This window comes from Pempheris klunzingeri, chromosome 13 (assembly GCF_042242105.1).
Source record: "Pempheris klunzingeri isolate RE-2024b chromosome 13, fPemKlu1.hap1, whole genome shotgun sequence".
In the NCBI taxonomy this organism is placed as follows: Eukaryota; Metazoa; Chordata; class Actinopteri; order Acropomatiformes; family Pempheridae; genus Pempheris; species Pempheris klunzingeri.
The window spans coordinates 11760264-11777266 of NC_092024.1; positions in this window are offsets into that span (position 1 = coordinate 11760264).

Consider the following 17003-nt stretch of genomic DNA (forward strand, 5'->3'; position numbering starts at 1 on the left):
CAGTAAAAATGAAATGAGTCTTTGTCCATATTCTTGTACATGAGCATTTCTTAAAAGAAAAAACTCCTGAATGAAGTCATCTCTCCCAGAGCCTTTGATCCGTTTGAATCGATTTAAACATAAAACCATGTCCTAAGTATTACAGATGTATTATCTCTGCAACAGCAGGGCAATGTGGTTTCTATGAAATGCATATCCAACCCCAGATCAGTGGGGATTGCAGAGCCTTTGTTAGTGCTGAAGCTTTGTTTTCCTCTAGATTTATGATCGTTGTGGGGAGTTGGCAGGAGCTTGTGTGATTACTGCTTACACACTGATTTATACCTCACTTTTAATTATCTGAGGGGGTCTGAAGCTTGCTGATGCCAATGCATCCCTTCTTTTGGGACCAGGAGGGGGAAAAGGAGCCCTCTCTGGTTTCCACCCCACCCAATTTCTCTCCGTCTGTGCTTCAGGACTTAAAACGGGGATCCACTGCGCTTCTGGCAGCATCCCAGTCCTCCCCCTCCCCAGAGCAGACTGATGTCTCTGACATTCATACCCAGTGTGGGATCTGAAAGAAGGCTTTATGAAAATATGAAGCTGCTGTCCACTGGACATGTAACTTAAACTAACACTCCCCAACGGCCTATAAATTATATGGTTGTGTGAGCCACACAAATCACTTCCCTAAGCCCATCTTCTCTAGTTACTCTCTACTTTTTCTTTTTTATGGAGTCCTCTGCTGTGAAATTACAATAGGCAGGTCTCATTTCAGCAACAAGCTACTGATTTTTCCAATTCATTTATTATTCAGTTTTCGTGCCTAGTGTGTAGCATTTGAAAAATCTATTAGTGCCCTTGCTCTGCTCTTAACTCTGAGTTAATTAATTAAGAATGCAACAGGTGAAGTCATTTCAGCCATCAGTCCAATGATTCATTGCTTCATTGTTGTTTCATTACACCACAAGATTTTATTTATTACTGTGGAAAGAAACTAGGGCCATTAAATCTTTGGTAATGACATGCGCATTATGAAATTAGAATAGAATTGAAAAAAAATCTATAGATCCATACTGGATTTTTCTTAAATACCCTCTGCCTTAAATCCATATGGAAAATAAGATAAGATGTTCCTTTATTAGTCCCACGGCGGGGAAATTCACAGTGTTACTGCAGCAAGTAAGCAAAAGTAAAAGAACAGCGGAAGTAGAACTACAGTAAACAAGATGAAATATAAAAATAGGACAATATACACAGGAGGGAATATAAAAAGTATTGGTATAATAAGTATATAAAACACTATTGTACTTCACATTTGTTCTGAGACCCTTAAAGAAATGAAATCCTCATTAAGCCACTGATTTCAATTGAATAATAAATGCAGGGTACATCCTGGGTTAAGATGCCTAATGCACATGGTAATTCTGATATCTTCTCTGAACAAATGTTAACCCTAATTACAGTTTTTCTTTGCGAAAGTAATAAGTGCAAAGCTTTGCTATGGCTCCAAATCTGTATGTAACTACTGATTTATGTTATTTTGGCTTAAAGGCAGAAACTAACAAAGCTAACCAGTATGAAGACTAGAAGAAGCTACCGGATAGCTTTCAGTTAAGGTGTGAAAGAATATGGAGCCAAATCTCGTACTGTGACTGATATCCGTGCTGAATAAAAAACAATAAACACCTCATCATGAAAACAGTGTTTTTAATGATATTTGAAATAAGATATCTGTTCTAATCATGATAATCATAATTGGACAGCCCGGATGCTGCTCACAGAGGGACATGTCTTGGATTTAAGGAGGGTTCATTTCCACCAGGATTGTTTTGTCTTTCCTAATTATTTTTAATGTCTGTCATTAAGCTCTCCCTTGGGAGAGGGATCCAGTTCTCTGTCTGTTTCGACCTCATATCAGCAGCCAGGCTTACTCCCCATTAATCCTTCTATTGTCCCATGATCTGCTATGTGTCTACCCCTCCAATCAACAACACAAGAGAGTGAGAGGGCATTAATGAGCTGGAGTTTAAGAGATACAACAAACAATGTAATGCTTATCATTCCTCCATATACCATTAGCCACTTAAATCTCTGTGGATATGTACTTGATAAACTAAATATCATGTTCAATTTCACCTGATTTAAACACAGTTTCACTCACCAAGGGAAACATAAACTGAAAAAAAGAATACATAAGGAATATATGATACAAGACATAAAAGTTATCACAAGCTGTCATGCAGAGTTTGTCATTGGTTTTAAGAAAAAAGATTTTTAGATGCAGCGTTAGATTAAAGGATTTGTAAAGATAAATAATTTCAGGATTTTCCATGTCACTTTTCAACACTGACTGCTGCTGTCTGAGCCCTGCTGATATGCAGATGGCAGCAGACAGTGCGAGTCGTGGATTTTGCATTGTCACGCACATTATCCTCATTTCCTCGTATGGTCTCTTCATCCCATTTCGTATTTTTTTCTTGTCATTTCCCCGTTTGTTTCCTCGCCTCAATCCACTTTGATCCTATTCAAAATTTTTATAGCTGAAAATCAGTGATGAGCATGCCACCTGATTAGATCAGTGCGTGGGGCTCTGTTGTGTGAGCAGGTGTGGTGTCCAAGGGGCTCTTCTGCAGCTCTTCCACATGGGGGTTTGTAATGAGATTAGTGGAGCCTGCAGGACCTCACACAGGAGATGTGGTGATCTGATTAAGGAAGAAGGACACTGTAACTTTTAGAAGCCCGGGACTGCGAAAAAGATCACCACACTGTAGCATCTCCTTGTAACAATACACAACCTAAGCGAAATCTTTGGCTCATTTTGACCCTGGGTGTACAGTACACTTTCCATCCTGATGACCCTGCTTGTCTGTGTCCATATCCACTAAGTGAGGCTGGATGTGTACGTAGAGGTGTGTGGTGAAGGTGGTGGGCATGGGGGGATTGGTGGTGTCACATTGATGGATTAGTCCGCTCATTGCTGGCTCCAGCGATTAGGTCAACGGCCCAAGAGACAGCAACACGTCTTCTGCGAAATGCTGATGCTGACTTACTTACTGATTGTAAGTCACTGCATCACTGCCAAGCGAAGCTGCACACACTCACCGAGCTGCAGTGAATAACACAACGGACCGCCTCAGAGAGAAGGGCAACAGACTTCAGAGAGTCACTATGGTTTATTCGGTCAAATCTGCCCTCTCTGAGGAAGGTCTGAAGCTGACACATCCTCTGTGTTCAAAGCCCATATCCTCTAAACACATGCTCGCCTCCTCTCTTTTGCTCTCTGTAAGTGAGAAAGTGCAGAGTGGCAACAAAGCCACGCACACACATTAAACTGCTCAGCTCTCGCAGTGCCATCGTCTTTCACAATAATGCCATTCCCCTCTTCCCAGCAGCCCACTTTCATTTGTTCAGTAGTGAATTCTCTGGCTGTTAAACTAAAGGATTGACTGTGGTGCTTGTCAAGCTTTTATCTTTTGCCCTGATTCATTTTCATTTCCAGTATGAAAGGGAGGACAGAGTGGCATTCGGTGCCATTATTTTGTCTGAGACAAGCCGATCTCGCTACAGAATCCAAAGACATATCATCGTGTGCGAGTCATCCCATTGTTTCTCAAAGACATTGCAACATTACTGTACTAAGAGAGATGATTGCAGTAGAATTTTATGGACTATTACAGTAAGCGCGATGGATCTGACCACAGAGTAATGACATCCATCAAACCCACACCACTGGGTTTAACAATGCATAAATGTGATTACAGAGGAAAAACTGTTTATTTCTGTCCTATTACTGCACCAGAAATTACACCATATTGTTTTCCATAATCATCTCATTTTCTATGTAAGTTGAATAGCTTGTCTCCTTCAATTTAAAGCACTCTCATCAGGCCAGTTTCTGTTTTTGCTGTTTCTTGCTCTTTCTTAATGACAGAACCAGTATAATTGCTGGAGATGTCCAACAGTCTTATTGGACTCTTTATCATCAGCAAAATCTGTTTATATGCAGTACATCCTTGCAGTTGATTGCTTCCATTGGTGCATATGAGAACACCAACCCACACAATAAGAATGGCACTTTTTATATTTCCATGGCATGAAAATGGTCATAGATTGAGCCATAGATCAGATTTTATTATTCTGGACATTCTATTAACATAATTAAGTGAAGGGCACCCCAGTGGCTCATACAGGCTGGGTCCTTACCACGACAGCTTGGACTGGGGTCCAGCCCAGGCCCTTTGCTGTGTGTCATCCCCTCTTTCTTTCTCTGATGTGCCTTTTCTGTCACTTCCTCCTATCCTGTCAAAATACAGCAAAAATTGCCCCCAAAAAAGAAAACATTATTATGTGAGGAGGATTTGCTTCTCTGCATATTCAAAAGTCACCTCAGCATACAGATGTGTCCATAAATGGTAACGACTCAGTGGCTGACATTAACTCCCTTGGACAGATAACAAAAGGATGTGAATGAGTGGAACTCCTGCTGTAGTAAAAGCCTCAGCCGCGGGAAGCGCCAACGCTGCAGCATCATAAAGATAAGAAGACAGGTGTTTTCTCTGCTAGCCAGCCCTGCGCCGCTACGTTGGCTTTTGTCTGAACACACACACTTCTCTGGATGGATGCCTTTTATGGCACACGTCACAGAGAAATACACTTCTATTTCGCCTGATTGCTGCTGTCTGTTGTGCAGTTATCATAGTATTGTCACTGGTTCATTGGTGGAACTAATGGATCTGATAAAAGTGTGTTTGCCAAGCCCCGTACAATTAAACACAATGCTGTTACGTATGGCTTTATGTGGATGTAGGGTTTCCTGTGCTCAATATTTTTGATTATTTACAAATTCTTTAGCTGTTGCAATGAAAAAAATAAATTAGTTCTTCATAATAAGCTGAAATACCTTGTATGACTTTAGTAGTAGATGTGTGTTACTATGGTAAAAATATTGCACAAATTAACAAATGCCTGTGGTGTCATTTGGGGAAAACACACTGTGGAGGTGATAAAGACTGCCATTCTCCATGTTTAAAAGAACACTCGTCTGCCCTCTTCAGGCCTGGAAAATAATTTGGAAATTTAAAACTGCTAGTACACTGTACAGTAAATGAATGACTCTTAATGTCAGAAAATCCAATTAACCGAACAGGTGTGGTACGTACAGCATTGGGTGCATCTCAGTGGGTGTTTTTTGTCTTATTCTTTCCTTCCTTGGAAGCCCTGAAGGAGAATATCTAACTGAACTCACCAGGTAACTTATTTGCAATTAGATTTGTTTTATTTGCCCCATTTCTCCCCCAACAGCATCTGTAGCTGCTGCTGGAGCCAATTACTCCCTCAGTAAAAAAGACAAAGTGCAAAATAGAGATCTGGTTCTGTGTGTGTGTGTGTGTGTGTGTGTCTGTGTTTTGTCACAAAAGGGAATCAAGCTACTGTGTGTGTGTGTGTGTGTGTGTGTGTGTGTGTGTGTGTGTGTGTGTGTGTGTGTGTGTGCAGCAGTGCATCTACAATTTGTGACAATTCCCATCCAGGGGCCGGGATTCTCTGGGGGACTTCCAGGAAATTACACCTTGCTCTCATATCATTCCATCTTCCCTGAGCCTGTTGAGCTGCCCACTTCCTCACCAACTCCCCCTCCTGCAGCTGACACAGTTACTCTACCACTATATGGTACCAAAATGTTACAGCAGCCCACTTTTTGAAAAGCCATTTCATTTTTCACTCTTGTCTGGGACTTGCAGTAATGGGCTCCTCTCACTCCACAAGGTTCCATCAGTAATGTACATTCATCCTGATACTCGCAGGCCTCCTGTGACCTCAGACTGTGGATGCAATTATGACAGGCCTAATGCTCTTCTGAACAGCACTGCCAGACTGCTTTTCACCAGGCAGAACGTGGCACTGTACTGCATATGCAGTTTTCCTTTTCCTATCCCTTTAGGATCAAGATCATTTTAAATCATCATATTTCATTTTCAAAAATGAAATCTTAATAGTTGTCAAATCAGACATACAGCCTCATAGAACAGATAGAAACCATACAATACCTGCATGGTTTCTTTTTATTACAACTATGCAAACCAAAACTGTTCTATTCTTTCTTTGACAGGCCTCCACACAGAATCAGAGGAGCCTTCATTCAGAATTATACACACACCCCATCAATCTTTAGACCAGGGCCATGTAAGGTCAGAAGTAAGCTGTGGGATTCTATACAGACATTATACGTACATTACAGTTGGATGATTTATGGAGGATGGATGCTGGGGGTCAGGAATAGAGTCCTACAGTAGATTGCACTCCACTCAGGGTTTCTGTGAATGCAGGTCATGCTGAGGTTTCCCTCCTGTTGGGTTCATTCTCCGCCGAAAAGAAGTTAATCAGGCAAGAGGCGTACTAAACCCCATACCACACTGTATAGTGAGCAGGAAATGACTAAAAAGATGAATGTTTGGCTTTAGTGATTTCCCCCTGTGAGGCAACATCACCAGACAAAGAATGAATCAAGGGAAAGATCCTGAAAATTGTGCACAAGGTGTTTCTGGCGTGGAACAAGCAAACTCTGTTGCATTAAAATCTGAAGATTTTCAGTTGTAGTGTTGTGGCTTTATAGATAGCAATAGTGCTAATTGGCAAACGCTAGCAACTCAGGTCGTGAACATGGTAAACATTATTCTTGCTAAACTTAGGCATGTTAGTATGCTGACATTAGCATTTGGCACCACAATGCCTAAGAACACTCTCATAGAGCCACAAGCACGGTTGAAAATATTTGGTTTTGTTCTTAAAATGTTTTGGAAGTCCCAAAATATATACAATATAAACAATATATATAAAAGATGTCGAATATATGTATTGGGTTCAAATATTTCCCTCAGCATCATATACAGTATCATAGGTTTAACAAGATCTAGATACAGAACATATTGTAAATATGTGAAAACGAATTTAAGCTCAGGGGAAATTTAAAAGGTAAGATGTGGTGTGAACCTGCTTAAAACAAAGACATTTTCCTGTAACTGAATATACAGTGTTGACCTACAACGGTGACTACAGCAGTACAACAATGAATAATTTTTTGCTTTGTTGCTATGTCCAACTTACAGTAACACAGTAGACAGGAAGTATCAGGAAAGGGAAGTATGCCCTTCATTATTACAAACATTATATATCATCTCAAATCACAAAGAAACTGAAGTTAATGTTTCCACATTGAATGTGAATTTATGCATGTACAGTAAACAATGCAGAGTCTGCTCTGGTCTTTTGTTGGTTTTGTCCATTTGCTTCGTGGGTACAATCCTCCCCTCATGCTGCTCATACTGCAGTGAAGCATTGAAATCATACCAGAAAGCAGCATGTGGTTGGGAGACATCCTCCAGTAATAAAAACCAATATTGTAAGATAATTATCATGGATTTTACAATATGCCCACTGCATCTCTCCTGGAGGGAAAACTGTCAAGCGTTTGTAGATGAATTTAGCTTTTTATTAGCTCACAATAAAACATTGCCTTACTATCATGGATGTAATATAATAGCTTTGCTTTATAGTTAGGGGAACCTGCAATAAAAAAATACAAAAAATGAACGCATCAGTGGCGCCAAGCTAATGTAATGTGCAACTTAATGCATATTATACAGTGTGTAGTCACTTTGTTTGATGTTAGATATTTTGTTTTATATGTGAGATATATAACTAACGTCTAGATCACAGTGTGGATTCTGACCTGCTAGACCCAGACATAGAAAAAATAAGCCAATCCTATAAGAAAAACTCCCAAAACAGCAGAAATTTGCAAACAAATATAGGAATCAAATTGTGAATTTATAGTCTGTCAATTTGTTCTGTGACTAAAAAAGTATAAATTTGAATAAAATCTTGATTTTTGTAAGATATCAATTTCTTGAAAACCACTTATCACATTACACATTATTCTTCCTACAGTGTGTTTTGTTCCTGAAGTTCTGCACACACATTGGGCCTGCAAATATTGATCTTCAAAATATTCAGGTACCTTTTGTTTTTGGCTGCCGTCAGAACTTAATAGAATATATATAACTCTTATTCATGAAGGCACTGGCATGTTTGTTTTATCGTTATGTGGCTGGAGAGTGGCAGGAATGATGGGAACAAAAGAAGGATCAACATGTCAAGGTTTGTGAGCTGCCTTAAAACTGAATTACTGTTATGCATCATGGCCAGCTGAGCGGGATTATCTTTTGTCATGAAGAAATACATGCTAAGCCAACTACCAGGCTAATTATTTGAACCTTTATAGAAGATACAAATCTACAACCAGCCGTTTCCAGCCAGCCATGTGTTTTGCCTCAGTTTAATTTACAGCATGGACGGTAATTCTGCAGTTTTAGTACATTTTACCTCAGTATTATACAACAGAAAAGCTGCAGTACATCCTAACACTCAGAAGCAGCAGGTTAGTCTCTGACTGCCTTTTTGCAGCCTGTCAGAATGAGCCATGGCTGAGCAGGTGGGATTGTCCCACCACGGAGATGTATGCATCAGGAAGCTGTAAATCCTCCACCGCCTTCCATTTGTTTACGCCTCCTGTTTCCCGCCAAACAAACTACTAGATTTCCCATGAGAGCTCCCGGCCCCCACACAGCGTTCTCAGTGGACATGCTTTACGGGCATCACAGCCAGATGAAAACAGTTAAAACACCATTTTTAAAAAGATGTGTTCGTGCGGAAGGGAGAGCGAGGCTTAGATTCCTCTCAATTATTAGCACAAAACCAGAGGGTGTGCTATAAATCGGCGTGCCGATCATGCCAGTCATTCTTTTGAATAAACGCACTGATTCATTTCACAGGCAAACAATTATGCTCAAATTTATTTTAATCCATCTCCAGATTCATGCATCAAAACCAGAGCAGTGGGAGCCACTGCAGCGAAGGAACATTTCTTAAACTAGTATCACAATGCTGATACAACCTGTACAGAATATGTACATTACCATTGTGCTTATATAGTAACGCTACTGAAAAGACATCATGTAATGTGGATCAGGTGGATTCTCCACTTTGTTCTTGATACCACATTAATGACATGGTATTCAGGATGGATCAGATACATATTTTGCATCTATGATGTCAGGCTGTTAATTGTCTGCTTTGCTTTATTTTAAGATGATCAAATTTCACATTTTTATTTTAATTTGATGAGAGCCTTTTCTTTCTTGTCAAGCTCAAGCTCATTATATACAGTATGCGCACTCTGAGATTTCCAGCTCTTTCTCACTTTAAATGAAAATTTAAATTGTGTCAAAGCCGCCATCCCAGATGGATCCTGTTAATTAGGTGCACTGAAATGTCAGCAGAAGCTTCTCATTTTATTTTTCTACACTGATTCAAGGTGGTTAAACTGGTGCTAAATCTAGTCTAAATCTTGTTGGAGTGTGTGTGAGTGTGCACCTAATATTTGGGTTTTATGTCTCCGTGCCAGAATGTTTTATTAACGTGGTGCCTCACAGATGAGTTGATATATTTCACTAGTGAAGGACGTGACCCTGGTTGTTTATTTCCCATGATGAAATTGCCCAGAGGTTGATGACTCCGTAAATAAACAGTTCATGGAGCAGTAGCTCTTGACTTCTGGTGACCAATGTAATTATTATTGTGTAATCATCACAGGGCAGATGTGGCTGTCCAGGTTAAGACTCTATTGTAGCAATTCAAACAGACTTTAGAACACCATCTTTCTTTTTTTTTCTCGGGGTGTAATTTCTACTTGTAAAAATCCAATTTCGTACAAGTGAGCTGCCGCAACCATCTGCCTCGCATCACTTTCTAGTGTCATTTACACACTAAAATCTCTAACTGTCCAGCTGCCAGACTGAGGAAAAAACTACACTGACCTCTGCATACTTTTTTGGGAAAAGTAATTGAATTGTATTTTCATTATAGAGAAATCAGTGTGTAATTATATTATTCCAAAAAAAGATGCTACAATTGGACAGCAATCAAAGCTAAGGCAGCAAAGGATAATGTTCTTTTGACAAGAACAGATCTTGTTTGGTGACTAAAAGTATATTGTGGTTTGTGTTGTAAAATGACAAATACCTTAATATCTCAACCTTGAACCTTCAGTTCATTTATTTTGCTTTACTATATTTTATTTTCATGTTTTTTGCTAAAAGATTTGACATTTAGTGTTTAGTGCCATTTAGACCATTAATGGTCAAATGTCTTTTCTTGCATCAAAAATCCAACCGTCTCTTCATCATTGGAGGAACACATTACTGGGGCCTCACAAATCCAATTATACCCAATAAGCAGACCTGGTCATACAGAATCTAATCTAATTCACTTACAATTAATGGACACTGTGCGGCAGGAGTTGTCTGTTAACACCAGAGCAGCTGAAACCTGGGCTACAACACAGAAACAGGAAGGCTGGGAACTGCTGCAATAGCTTTCATCAGAGATTTTCTTCTTGTTGAACACATTTAGAAAATCTATTTTCATCAAGCCATTATCATTATCTGAAAATGTCTTCATTAGTACATCAAATATAGGGTTCAAGAGTCCAATAGTACTCTATAGGATTATTTACTTCCTGAGGTGTACATTTTGTAAAATTACCAGTATCCTATTGTCTGGCATTGTACTCTCTTAATTGAGCTCTGCATGTTCTGTAAGTCACTCATGACATGTAGTTTTCTACCCCAGCCACCTCACCATGCTTTGTCAGCACAATTTACAGCCTCTAGATCCACTATATGGACGATCTATAAAGCCCTCCCTTCACACACCCACGCAGCTGTTAGAAACTATGTTGCAGAGGGGGAAATTAAAGGGCCAAGCAAACAGGGATCTATAAACATATTATGTCCTGTTGTTAATGGAAATGTCATCAGCAGAAATCTCACGGCTCTATTGAGCGATGAGCCAATTTCCCTGACTCTCTCTAAACCACTCGCATGTAAAATGGCTGGAAATTCCCTGGATTAAGTATGTACAGTCGCACCAGTTCGCCACCAAAAACAAAACGACCGAATTTTCCAACCAATTAAATTTGAAAGCCTCTTATCCTGGTTTTGAATTGGCCATAATAAAAAGGCATTTGAAAGTAGAAGAGGGAGCCTCTCCTGGAGGATGAATAATGACACATAAACATTTACTGTGTGTGTCCATTCCCTGCTGGTCACTGGCTTCCTCTGCCCTTCCATAGTAACCATCCTCCCTCCTCGCTATTGAGTTATCATAAAGTGAGGTGTGTGACTCTGACGCCTGAATCAGTGGTTGATTGACCGTGACACTGACCATAGCTTGTCCAGAGGCAGTCACATCACAGTCACGGTCATGTTTGAGGGTCATTGAATGTGGAAGGAGACAACGCTTAACCTTGTAATTTTATCAGTGGCATTCCTTTAAGCCTGTGAGATGTTTCTTGTGATATGAAGTCATGCAGGAGGAACAGATCAAATTAAGGTTTTCTCAGCGTTACAGTTACAAAGCAGGAGTTATCAAGGAGCTGTTCTGCCAGATAGTTTTGGTCAACTAGATTCTGCTACTCTGATCAACAATAATATCCAACAAATTACCATTTTACCAGCATTTTATAAAAGTGAAGATGAAATTAGTTCTGCAAAGAGCTTCAGTGTGTCTCTCATATCAAGGACAAAAAAACAAATACATAATATACATTGTGTATAAATACAAAGTATACATTGTAACAAGACATTTCAACTAAAGTTTCAACTAAATGCTGATCTCAACGTGCTCACAATGCTAACATGCTGATGTTAGTATTCACCATTTTAGCACATTAGCATGGCCTACACCACAGCTGATGGGAACAGCATTTGTAATTTTGCAGTTATTTGGTCATAAACATCTTTGACGACTTCGTTTAGGTCTGCTGATGGCGGTAGAGGAAAAGTCAAGGGATCACTAAAGTTACAACAAATTGAACGTGAGTACAGAATACCATGGCAATCCGTCTAATAGCTGTTGAGCCTAAACTAACCAACTAAAAATAAAGAATGCTGCCAGAGGAAAAGTTGGAGGATCAAGGTGAGTATGATTCTTCCTCTGTGGAGCATGAATGGTCCGATGGTTGTTGTGATGTTTGTCTGGACCAAAGCGGTGGACTGCCCCACAGACCGACATCGTCATTAATAGAGCCACACCTCTGGTGTGACTAAAAGTGACAAAAATTAGATTCAGTAAGCTAATACATGTGCTTTGATGGTTTGCTCTCTTGCTCACTTGTGCTGCAAAGGAAGCAAAAATGATTGATGTTTGATTATATTAATGACTTCAGCAACTTAGAAACATTTAATCAGATTGCTGTTGAAGACTTACAGCTGTATACAGCTGCTTTGAGGCTATATTCTCATTGCAATTGACTTCCTACAATATACATCTCTTAAGATCTAACTAATGCCATCCAGAACTGTTTCACTGTTTGAACTCTTTTTTTTGGAAACATGAGCAGCATTTCAAAAATAGCACCCATTTCAAAGTATTACTCCACAGTGGCTCTGTTGAGACTGCTTTGTGGCTCTTGGTGGCTCAGCTTAGACTCCTAGTGGACAAAACTGATAACAGTTCATGTCTTTTCTTCCCCTCAGATTCAGCTTCAGACACTTGTCTGTCCTGAAGTGCTCTGCTGACTGAACCTATCTGTTTGTCTTGGGCTCATATTGTGAAAAAAATCACTGGGCTTTGGTGTTGTTATGAAAGCCTCCCAGATCTCATCATTATTTTTCCACTCAGACCATGACTCACCCTGGAGGGGAGAAAGCAGCCAAATGCAACCACTTTGATGGAGTGGCCCACACCTGCATGATTACACAGGAAGAGGAGGAACATGGGAGGGAGAGAGAATGATGAAATGATGAGCAGCAACAAGGCCGGAGAGGCTGCAGGTGTCTTGTTAACACTTGAGCCTTATTGACAGGTTGCATGTGGTCTATTTTGAATTGAACACAGACATTAACCCAGTGACCTATTCTGCAGCTAGAAAGACCTTTACTACACTCGTACCAGTTGGCATGGTAACCTCCGAAGAGTTGATGCTGTGTGGATAAGATTTACCCCCTTAAATCTAACTGTGAATAGATGTCAGACAGTAAATTGTGCAGGTGCAGGTACAATTAGCTTATATTTTGCACAAATGTGTCTTTATTCTTTTATTTTTTAAATACAGTTTCCTGGGGATAGTCCTTCGTTTGCTCATCATCTCTCTGCCTGCTTTGGAGAAATAACAAAGGCCCAGTTGCTTGGTCATACATGACCATACAGTGTAAAGTTGTTTGAAATGGCATTATTTCTATGAAGTCTGGCAGAGATCCTGTGACTGTAAGCATCGTGATAGCCCTGTTAGCATGAGTAAGCAACCGTGAGTGTGGGTAGTCGTATCTTGCACTCTGACATCATGTCTCATAAGTATTTGAAAAGGCTGAGACCAGAGCAGGAATAGAAGAGAGAAAACTAGGATGAGAGCTCTGAGGAGAAATACACTGTTGCCCATAAAGTTGGAATAAAATGTTTTTTACCTCTTCTCATGAAATGATTGTGACAATGTGATTTATTCTTGATGAATAAAGTGTATATCTTCTCAACTTTATTGATCAAACTCTTCCAAGCATATCACAGTGAAACTTAAACCACAATTAACCTTTGCAAACTGTGTATTCAGGCTTTAACAAAATTGGGGGTATTGAACAATTATTCCAACTTTATGGGCAACAGTGTATATGTGACGGATCAGGGGAGTAATGGAGGACAGAGGGCAAGTGGGAGCAGGTCACAGTCTGAGTGGCCGTCACAAGAGACTCATAGGTGCAATACCTAATCATCATGGGCATTTAAATTTAACAGTAAGAAGTCAAATCTGTACTCTCATTTAATCTCCCACACAGAGAAACCAAACCCTGACTCCAAGACAGATGGCTCCATACTCGAAGAATGAAACAGCAGGGCCACGAGACATGAGGATTCTCTCAAGTGATTTCTTTTTTCTTTTTTTTTTTAACCTGTTTCACTTTAACTGACCCATGTTCAGGCAGATTCTTGTGACATCATGCATGAATAAAGGCATCTGCCTTTGCAGTGGTGTAAATTAGCTGAGCATATTTACCCAAGGATAAGTAAAATTTTGAAGTACTTGTATTTCTTTATACCTGTACTTCACTACATTTCACTGAAAAATATTGTACAATTGAATATTTTCTCCATTTAACGACTGTAGTACTAATTGATTTTACATTATTATAGGATAAAAGCCCACACCGGTGTTTTGAGCTCTGTGGCTGATTAGTCATGCACAGGTTGAAGATGTATACTGTATACATCTTTTGGCTTTTGTTTAACTCCTAAGGAATAATTATGACCTGGATGACTGAGAATCTTCACAGACATGTATACTGTATGTTGGACTTATACTTGCTTGTGTTATAATGAACCATATTACAAAAAAATATTTCTACACCGGTGATGACTTTACTTTAATTACATATTACTTCACTCTGTCTTTCAAAGCATTTTTGAAAAAGGCATTCACAGCATTTCATACTGTTCACAGTCCATAAATTGTCCACTAGGGGGTGCAACAGTGGAGCAAAAGATAACGAGCCTGTCGAGGTGCTGTTTGAGTCACTGCCTTTAAGCAACAGATCTGAAGGAAACTGAATTTTAAGCTATTTTGATGAATCACTATAAACCAGTTAAGTGACTGTTTTCATTAAGGACATTTAAATAAAGTTCTAGCTTCAGCTGTAGTCATGCTGGAGGGCGTTGTATATACTGTATGTGACCCTGTTCACAATGAAACGGTGATGAAGATTCAAGCAATAATGCCCCCACAGCTGTAATTAATCAGGATCTATGATGATTCATACCACATTGTTCTGCTCATAACTGAAGGACAGCGGCTACATTTGCAGCACTGCAGGAATGAAAACTGACTGAAAAAGAAATCATAAAGAGTGTGGGGGTGATGTATAGATGTGTCATAATCTGAGCGGGGAGATTTGCGTTACCGTGTTTACCTGAACAGTGTTTGTCAGTAAAAGCCACTGGGTCAGATAATTGAGTAAAAAGAGACAGATGGTGGCAGCATTTACTGCTGATTGCATGGAGGTCATAAACTGCCTTTCAGTAGCTGGGGCTGTCAGGTCCAAACCTATTAAACTGCCAGAGCCTGAATCTTAGAGGGCTGCAGCAGCACAGAGTGGAGAGCTTTAAACTGTAGGCCAAGACTAGAGACTCCAGCATCCAGAGTGCAGGCACACAATATGCACGTTATCATGCACGTCACAGTGCATATGGTGTTTCTTGCAACTTTTACGTCCATAGACTCTGGCCCTGCAGGATCTCTGCGGTGCCTTATTTCAAAAAGAGTACTTGATCTTCTCCTCACATCACTGGACTTGGCATACTGTAGCAATGGATGTAGCTGTTGTCACTCACACAGACAAAAATATTTCATACCAGAGGCCTCCAGGCTACAGCAGAATTGCATAGAGTGGCTGTATGTGCACAATGCAGGAAATATAAATAGTATATGCTGATGTAGGGCCATGCGCAGTGTCGTGAAATGACACGAGGACACAAGAGAGGCAATGTTCCTCTGCAAACCTGCTGGACAATGCAAAATGCAATATTCTAACAAATGGTTTATGAAATAATGTTTGATTTATGGCCTTATGGGAAATATCCACATAGTCAGACTCTGCAAAACTGAACCTGTGGAGATTTTTCAGAGTAAAACAAAAGGCAGCGTTTAATTTTTAACCAACTAGGTTAAAAATGAGACTAGGCTGTGCACTGTGATATTTTAACCAGCTCAAGATGTACTCATGGTAGAACAGTGTAAATATAGATTACACATAGCATTAGCACTAATTGATTATATTGAGGTTTACTGCACTGCAATAACTGCCGATGTTAGATTTATATCTGTGGACAAATCACTGTTTCAGTCTGCTCTGCATTCTGCTCATCACTCATTCACATTAGTCTGGTGTATTGCCTTCCCTGGGAATGGTGGCTGTGAAGAGTGTTTACTGATCATACTGATGTATTTGTCCTCCAACTCTGCAAGACAGGCAATCAATATTCCAATTACAGGTAGATTTCCATTCTTGGAGTGTTGTATAATGGACATCAGTCATTATCTTTATCAAAGTGCCAGAACATGCACAAAGAGGTGTTTCAGAATCAGAAAAACTTTGTTTGTAGCAAGGTGATGGAAATTCGACATGGCTCACACATGGAATAAAAACATACATGAACATGTATGAGTGTTAAAGTACTAATTCTTTCAACTTGTTGAAGATTTTTTTTTTTTTTTTAAATGTTTGTCTTTGCAAGAGCGTTTTTATGGCAGCAGGTTGATGGGAGAAGTTGGAATGAGTTGTGGAGAGGGCGTGAATGGTCCGATCCACTGAGGGTTGCTCTACATCTAACAGCCTGGATGTACAGATCTGATAGCGGCGGACTGTGTGGTGCCAGTTATTTTGCTTGCGTGGTTGATGAACCAAGAGGGTTATGGTTTGTTTTCAACAGACAAAAAGTTGTACCAAGATGTGATATTGGAGCAGGATGTGAGCAAATGACCTACAACTTTGTGGTGCTAGTGAGTCCAATAGGCCAATCCTCCAAGCAACAATTTTTTAATTATATATATATATATAATGGCTAAATCTTCATTACTGTTGAGCACTAATTGATAATATGCAAAGTTGCAGCCAGTGTAGAATATTTTGGGACTGTCCCCAAAAGTAGTAAAACTCAGCATATGATGCGCTATAAAGTAGCTATCATCTTACAGTTGGCTCATGGTCAATTCCAGATTAACATCACCACTTGAGTCAGAAATGAACCTTTTGCCAAGAGTTACCTAAATTATTATTAGTAGTAGTTGTACACTGTTCAGCTTTCACATTATTTACTGACCAGCTTTATTGGATGTAAACCTGTATGAATGCTTACATACAGTGTTTTATTTTTATTTATATATTTTTTACATCTTACATACCCAATAAATGTTAATT